Source organism: Oncorhynchus keta, chromosome 27 (genome assembly GCF_023373465.1).
Source record: "Oncorhynchus keta strain PuntledgeMale-10-30-2019 chromosome 27, Oket_V2, whole genome shotgun sequence".
Lineage (NCBI taxonomy): Eukaryota > Metazoa > Chordata > Actinopteri > Salmoniformes > Salmonidae > Oncorhynchus > Oncorhynchus keta.
This window is the reverse complement of record NC_068447.1, coordinates 3,843,902-3,853,024: the sequence shown is the minus strand read 5'-3', so window position 1 is coordinate 3,853,024 and position 9,123 is coordinate 3,843,902.

The window sequence follows — 9,123 nt, the reverse complement described above, 5'->3', positions numbered from 1 at the left end:
TTCCAGTCCCCATCCCGATTCCAGTCCCCGTCACGATTCCAGTCCCCGTCGTGGTTCCAGTCCCCGTCCCGATTCCAGTCCCCGTCCTGATTCCAGTCCCCATCCCGATTCCAGTCCCGTCCCGATTCCAGTCCCGTCCCGATTCCAGTCCCCATCCCGATTCCAGTCCCCATCCCGATTCCAGTCCCCGTCGTGATTCCAGTCCCCGTCGTGGTTCCAGTCCCGTCCCGATTCCAGTCCCCATCCTGATTCCAGTCCCCATCGTGGTTCCAGTCCCCATCCTGATTCCAGTCCCCATCGTGGTTCCAGTCCCCGTCGTGGTTCCAGTCCCCGTCGTGGTTCCAGTCCCCATCGTGGTTCCAGTCCCCGTCGTGGTTCCAGTCCCCGTCGTCGTTCCAGTCCCCATCGTGGTTCCAGTCCCCATCGTGGTTCCAGTCCCCGTCGTGGTTCCAGTCCCCATCGTGGTTCCAGTCCCCATCGTGGTTCCAGTCCCCATCGTGGTTCCAGTCACCATCGTGGTTCCAGTCTCCATCCCGATTCCAGTCCCCGTCGTGGTTCCAGTCCCCGTCGTGGTTCCAGTCCCCGTCCCGATTCCAGTCCCCATCGTGGTTCCAGTCTCCATCCCGATTCCAGTCCCCATCGTGGTTCCAGTCCCGTCGTGGTTCCAGTCCCCGTCCCGATTCCAGTCCCCATCCCGATTCCAGTCCCCATCCCGATTCCAGTCCCCATCCCGATTCCAGTCCCCGTCCCGATTCCAGTCCCCGTCCCGATTCCAGTCCCCATCCCGATTCCAGTCCCCATCCCGATTCCAGTCCCCATCCCGATTCCAGTCCCCGTCCCGATTCCAGTCCCCGTCGTGATTCCAGTCCCCGTCCCGATTCCAGTCCCCGTCCCGATTCCAGTCCCCGTCCCGATTCCAGTCCCCGTCCCGATTCCAGTCCCCGTCCCGATTCCAGTCCCCATCCCGATTCCAGTCCCCATCCCGATTCCAGTCCCCGTCGTGGTTCCAGTCCCCGTCGTGGTTCCAGTCCCGTCCCGATTCCAGTCCCCATCCTGATTCCAGTCCCCATCGTGGTTCCAGTCCCCATCCTGATTCCAGTCCCCATCGTGGTTCCAGTCCCCGTCGTGGTTCCAGTCCCGTCGTGGTTCCAGTCCCCATCGTGGTTCCAGTCCCCGTTGTGGTTCCAGTCCCCGTCGTCGTTCCAGTCCCCGTCGTGGTTCCAGTCCCGTCGTGGTTCCAGTCCCCGTCGTGGTTCCAGTCCCCATCGTGGTTCCAGTCCCCATCGTGGTTCCAGTCCCCATCGTGGTTCCAGTCCCCGTCGTGGTTCCAGTCCCCATCGTGGTTCCAGTCCCCGTCGTGGTTCCAGTCCCCATCGTGGTTCCAGTCCCCGTCGTTGTTCCAGTCCCCATCGTGGTTCCAGTCCCCGTCGTGGTTCCAGTCCCCATCGTGGTTCCAGTCCCCGTCGTGGTTCCAGTCCCCATCGTGGTTCCAGTCCCCGTCGTGGTTCCAGTCCCCATCGTGGTTCCAGTCCCCGTCGTGGTTCCAGTCCCCGTCGTGGTTCCAGTCCCCATCGTGGTTCCAGTCCCGATCGTGGTTCCAGTCCCCGTCGTGGTTCCAGTCCCCATCCTGGTTCCAGTCCCCGTCGTGGTTCCAGTCCCCATCCTGGTTCCAGTCCCCGTCGTGGTTCCAGTCCCCATCGTGGTTCCAGTCCCCATCGTGGTTCCAGTCCCCATCGTGGTTCCAGTCCCCATCGTGGTTCCAGTCCCCGTTGTGGTTCCAGTCCCCGTCGTCGTTCAGTCCCCGTCGTGGTTCCAGTCCCGTCGTGGTTCCAGTCCCCGTCGTGGTTCCAGTCCCCATCGTGGTTCCAGTCCCCATCGTGGTTCCAGTCCCCGTCGTGGTTCCAGTCCCCGTCGTGGTTCCGGGCCTCCCTAGGTTTCCACACCCTACACAAACAGAGGTCAGCTTCCACTGCTTCTGTGAGAAGGGAAGGAGGTGTCCCGGTGCAGGAGATGCGGCAAGCGTTTTGATGTCTTGTTTTGTCTCACGTTGTCAACGCGCGTTCATTTTTCTTTCCATCGTCCGTTATCTTTTTTGTCTGTTTTCCCCACCCTTGTTTTCACTGCCTGGCCGGCTCCTCACCTCTAGACGGTAGATCTACCCACTCATCCCCCTCCTTCATCTCATTACATCATCTACTGTAATTGTCATGTTGTCAATATCTTTTAAGAACGTTTTCTTGCCTTATCATACTGGGCACATAATATGTGAGATAAACAGATGAACTAAAAACACGAGCACTGCCAACACTCAGAACAAAGAGAGCAGCAGTGCCTGGACTTCGCCGTCTCCCTCTTCAAGTCCCCCTTCTGAGACTAGCTGCCTGTTGAGAACAAGTGAGAGGCGGAACCTCCCACCCGCACATCACTCACCTCTCCACTCTGTTCTACACACCAGTATTTCATTCTGATTGCCATGTGAGTGTACAAAAATATAAATTAATGACACACCTATAACACAAACGTTTCTGTATTAATAATAATAATAATAATATAATAATATATGCCATTTAGCAGACGCTTTTATCCAAAGCGACTTACAGTCATGTGTGCATACATTCTACATATGGGTGGTCCCGGGAATCGAACCCACTACCCTGGCGTTACAAGCGCCATGCTCTACCAACTGAGCTACAGAAAATCTTAAATATGGTTGGGTTTCACACGGGTTCACTATTGTAAGGTAACCTTTGATGGTATTTATTTGTTCCACGTTATTCATCATTGTATCCCAGGATCGACAATAGGTACATATATATTCAACCACAAGGGGGTGCTAACGAGCTACGGGAGATAGAACAAACATGCATCTTAATAGAAGAAGACTGAAATGATATTATTTCACTGTAGATCAGGGAAGGTTCAAATAACATGACAGCCAGACAAACCAGTATGAATCGAAACGGATTTGCAGATGAATGGTGGGGAAATGATCTGACTTTGTGATCTCTAAGGTAAGTCTCTGTAACGTGTCAAGCAGATTACACGGATCTCTCCTCTCCCCCGGTCCTGCTGCTCATTCCGTTCACCTGCTACCCCGGTCCTGCTGCTCATTCCGTTCACCTGCTACCCCCGGTCCTGCTGCTCGCTCCGTTCACCTGCCCCCCGGTCCTGCTGCTCATTCCATTCACCTGCTCCCCCGGTCCTGCTGCTCATCCCGTTCACCTGCTCCCCCCGGTCCTGCTGCTCGCTCCGTTCACCTGCCCCCGGTCCTGCTGCTCATTCCGTTCACCTGCCCCCGGTCCTGCTGCTCATTCCGTTCACCTGCTCTCTCCCGGTCCTGCTGCTCATTCCGTTCACCTGCTCCCCCCGGTCCTGCTGCTCATTCCGTTCACCTGCTCCCCGGTCCTGCTGCTCATTCCGTTCACCTGCTCCCCGGTCCTGCTGCTCATTCCGTTCACCTGCTACCCCCGGTCCTGCTGCTCATTCCGTTCACCTGCCCCCGGTCCTGCTGCTCATTCCGTTCACCTGCTCCCCGGTCCTGCTGCTCATTCCGTTCACCTGCTCCCCCGGTCCTGCTGCTCATTCCGTTCACCTGCTCCCCCCCGTCCTGCTGCTCATTCCGTTCACCTGCTCCCCCCCCGTCCTGCTGCTCATTCCGTTCACCTGCTCCCCCCGGTCCTGCTGCTCATTCCGTTCACCTGCTCCCCCGGTCCTGCTGCTCATTCCGTTCACCTGCTCCCCCCGGTCCGGTCCTGCTGCTCGCTCCGTTCACCTGCCCCCGGTCCTGCTGCTCATTCCGTTCACCTGCTCCCCCGGTCCTGCTGCTCGCTCCGTTCACCTGCCCCCCACCGGTCCTGCTGCTCATTCCGTTCACCTGCCCCCGGTCCTGCTGCTCATTCCGTTCACCTGCCCCCCGGTCCTGCTGCTCATTCCGTTCACCTGCCCCCGGTCCTGCTGCTCATTCCGTTCACCTGCTCCGAGGAGGTCTACGCCACCGGCCTTCTAGGTGTCACTGAACTGGATTCATTCCCACCATCCCGGGCTGTCTTGTCTCTTTACACACCTGGCCCCTATCCCTCTATTCTGATTAGGTTTTACCAGGTAAATTGACTGAGAACACACTCCCATTTACCCCAACGACCTGGGGAATAGTTAAAAAAATATATATATATATATATATATATATATATATATATATATATATATACAAAAAAACACAAGGAAGGGGTAACATTAAAGTATTAGAGCATGAAGGACAAATAATACAACATCAAGACACTATCAAACACTACAGCATCAAGACACTATCAAACACTACAGCATCAAGACACTATCAAACACTACAGCATCAAGACACTGCAAACACTACAGCATCAAGACACTACAGCATCAAGACACTATCATACACTACAGCATCAAGACACTATCAAACACGACAGCATCAAGACACTATTAAACACTACAGCATCAAGACACTATCAAACACACTACAGCATCAAGACAAACACTACAGCATCAAGACACTATCAAACACTACAGCATCAAGACACTATCAAACACTACAGCATCAAGACACTACAGCATCAAGACACTATCAAACACTACAGCATCAAGACACTATCAAACACTACAGCATCAAGACACTATCAAACACTACAGCATCAAGACACTATCAAACACTACAGCATCAAGACACTATCCAAACACTACAGCATCAAGACACTATCAAGACTACTAAGACACTGCAGCATCAAGACACTACTATTAAATACATCAAGACACTACAGCATCAAGACACTACAGCATAAGACACTATCAAACACTACAGCATCAAGACACTATCAAACACTACAGCATCAAGACACTATCAAACACTACAGCATCAAGACACTACTAGCATCAAGACACTATCAAACACTACAGCATCAAACACTACAGCACATACAGCATCAAGACACTATCAAATACTACAGCATCAAGACACTATCAAACACTACAGCATCAAGACACTATCAAACACTACACTACAGCACAGCATCAAGACACTACAGCACTCAGCAGACACTATCAAACACTACAGCATCAAGACACTACAGCATCAAGACATTATCAAACACTACAGCACCAAGACACTATCAAACACTACAGCATCAAGACACTATCAACCACTACAGCATCAAGACACTATCAGACACTACAGCATCAAGACAAACACTACAGCATCAAGACACTATCAAACACTACAGCATCAAGACACTATCAAACACTACAGCATCAAGACACTACAGCATCAAGACACTATCAAACACTACAGCATCAAGACACTATCAAACACTACAGCATCAAGACACTATCAAACCACTACAGCATCAAGACACTATCAAACACTAGAGCATCAAGACACTATCAAACACTACAGCATCAAGACACTACAGCATCAAGACACTATCAAACACTACAGCATCAAGACACTACAGCATCAAGACACTATCAAACACTACAGCATCAAGACACTACAGCATCAAGACACTATCAAACACTACAGCACCAAGACACTATCAAACACTACAGCATCAAGACACTATCAAACACTACAGCATCAAGACACTATCAAACACTACAGCATCAAGACACTACAGCATCAAGACACTATCAAACACTACAGCATCAAGACACTACAGCATCAAGACACTATCAAACACTACAGCATCAAGACACTATCAAACACTACAGCATCAAGACACTATCAACCACTACAGCATCAAGACACTATCAAACACTACAGCATCAAGACACTATCAAACACTACAGCATCAAGACACTACAGCATCAAGACACTATCAAACACTACAGCATCAAGACACTATCAAACACTACAGCATCAAGACACTATCAACCACTACAGCATCAAGACACTATCAAACACTACAGCATCAAGACACTATCAAACACTACAGCATCAAGACACTATCAAACACTACAGCATCAAGACACTATCAAACACTACAGCATCAAGACACTATCAAACACTACAGCATCAAGACACTACAGCATCAAGACACTATCAAACACTACAGCATCAAGACACTATCAAACACTACAGCATCAAGACACTATCAAACACTACAGCATCAAGACACTATCAACCACTACAGCATCAAGACACTATCAAACACTACAGCATCAAGACACTACAGCATCAAGACACTATCAAACACTACAGCATCAAGACACTATCAAACACTACAGCACCAAGACACTATCAAACACTACAGCATCAAGACACTATCAAACACTGCAGCATCAAGACACTATCAAACACTACAGCATCAAGACTATCAAACACTACAGCATCAAGACACTATCAACCACTACAGCATCAAGACACTCAGCATCAAGACACTATCAAACACTACAGCATCAAGACACTACAGCAACTATCAGACACTATCAAACACTACAGCACCAAGACACTATCAAACACTACAGCATCAAGACACTATCAACCACTACAGCATCAAGACACTATCAAACCCTACAGCATCAAGACACTATCAAACACTACAGCATCAAGACACTATCAAACACTACAGCATCAAGACACTATCAAACACTACAGCATCAAGACACTATCAAACACTACAGCATCCAAGACCCTACAGCATCAAGACACTATCAAACACTACAGCATCAAGACACTATCCCAAATACTACAGCATCAAGACACTTCCCTGCAAACACTACAGCATCAAGACACTATCCCAACCACTACAGCATCAAGACACTATCAAACACTACAGCATCAAGACACTACAGCATCAAGACACTCCCATCAAACACTAGCAGCATCAAGACAATCCATCCCAACACTACAGCACCCTCAGACACTATCCAAACACTGCAGCATCAGACACTATCAAACACTACAGCATCAAGACACTATTCCCTACTACAGCATCAAGACAGCTATCAAACACTCTCAGCATCAAGACATCCCATCAAACACTTCCCTCAGACCATCCCAAACACTACAGCATCAAGACACTATCAAACACTACAGCACCCTCAGACACTATCCCAACACTACAGCATCAAGACACTATCAAACCCTACAGCACCTCAAGACACATCAAACACTACAGCATCAAGACACTATCCCAATACTACAGCATCAAGACACTATCAAACACTACAGCATCCCTCAGACACTATCAAACACTCAGCATCAAGACACTATCAAACATCCCAGTCTTTCTGCAACAGAGCCCATCCCATCCCAACCCTCAGCTTCCCTCAGCCCATCCCATCCCAACCCTCAGCCCAGCCCATCCCATCCCAACCCTCAGCTTCCTCAGCCCATCCCAACCCTCAGCTTCCCTCAGCCCATCCCATCCCAACCCTCAGCTTCCCTCAGCCCATCCCATCCCAACCCTCAGCTTCCCTCAGCCCAGCCCATCCCAACCCTCAGCTTCCCTCAGCCCATCCCATCCCAACCCTCAGCCCATCCCATCCCAACCCTCAGCTTCCCTCAGCCCATCCCATCCCAACCCTCAGCTTCCCTCAGCCCATCCCATCCCAACCCTCAGCTTCCCTCAGCCCAGCCCATCCCACCCCTCAGCTTCCTCAGCCCATCCCAGACCTCAGCTTCCCTCAGCCCATCCCATCCCAACCCTCAGCTTCCCTCAGCCCATCCCAAACCTCAGATTCCCTCAGCCCATCCCAACTCCCAGCTTCCCTCAGCCCAGCCCATCCCAACCCTCAGCTTCCCTCAGCCCATCCCATCCCAACCCTCAGCCCATCCCATCCCAACCCTCAGCTTCCCTCAGCCCATCCCAACCCTCAGCTTCCCTCAGCCCATCCCATCCCAACCCTCAGCTTCCCAGCCTCCTTCCTCATCCCAACCCTCAGCTTCCCTCAGCCCATCCCAAACTCTCAGCTTCCCTCAGCCCATCCCATCCCAACCCTCAACTTCCTCAGCCCATCCCAACCCTCAGCTTCCCTCAGCCCATCCCCCAACCCTCAGCTTCCTCAGCCCATCCCATCCCAACCCTCAGCTTCCCTCAGCCCATCCAAACCCTCAGCTTCCTCAGCCCATCCCATCCCAACCCTCAGCTTCCTCAGCCCATCCCATCCCAACCCTCAGCTTCCCTCAGCCCATCCCATCCCAACCTCAGCTTCCTCAGCCCATCCCAACCTCTCAGCCTCCCTCAGCCCATCCCATCCCAAACCTCAGCTTCACTCAGCCCATCCCATCCCAACCCTCAGCCCATCCCATCCCAACCCTCAGCTTCACCTCAGCCCATCCCAACCCTCAGCTTCCTCAGCCCATCCCATCCCAACCCTCAGCTTCCCTCAGCCCCTCCCATCCCAACCCTCAGCTTCCCTCAGCCCATCCCATCCCAACCCTCAGCTTCCAGCCCATCCCTTCCCAACCTCTCAGCCTCCCTCAGCCCATCCCATCCCAAACCTCAGCTTCTCGCCCATCCCAACCCTCAGCCCATCCATCCCAACCCTCAGCTTCCTCAGCCCATCCCTACCTCCAGCCTCCCTCAGCCCATCCCATCCAAACCCTCAGCTTCCCTCAGCCCATCCCATCCCAACCCTCAGCTTCCCATTCCTCAGCCCATCCCATCCCAACCCTCAGCTTCCCTCAGCCCATCCCATCCCAACCCTCAGCTTCCCTCAGCCCATCCCATCCCAACCCTCAGCTTCCTCAGCCCATCCCAACCCCTCAGCTTCCCTCAGCCCATCCCATCCCAACCCTCAGCTTCCCTCAGCCATCCCATCCCAACCTCTCAGCCTCCCCTCAGCCCATCCCATCCCAAACCCTCAGCTTCAGCCCATCCCATCCCAACCCTCAGCCCCCATCCCAATCCCATCACTCAGCTTCCCATCCTCAGCCCATCCCATCCCAACCTCAGCTTCCCTCAGCCCATCCCATCCCAGCCTCCCTCAGCCTATCTATCCCAACCCTCAGCTTCCCTCAGCCCATCCATCCCATCCCTCAGCTTCCCTCAGCCTATCCCATCCCAACCCTCAGCTTCCCTCAGCCCATCCCATCCTCTCAGCCTCCCTCAGCCCATCCCATCCCAACCCTCAGCCCATCCCATCCCAACCTCAGCT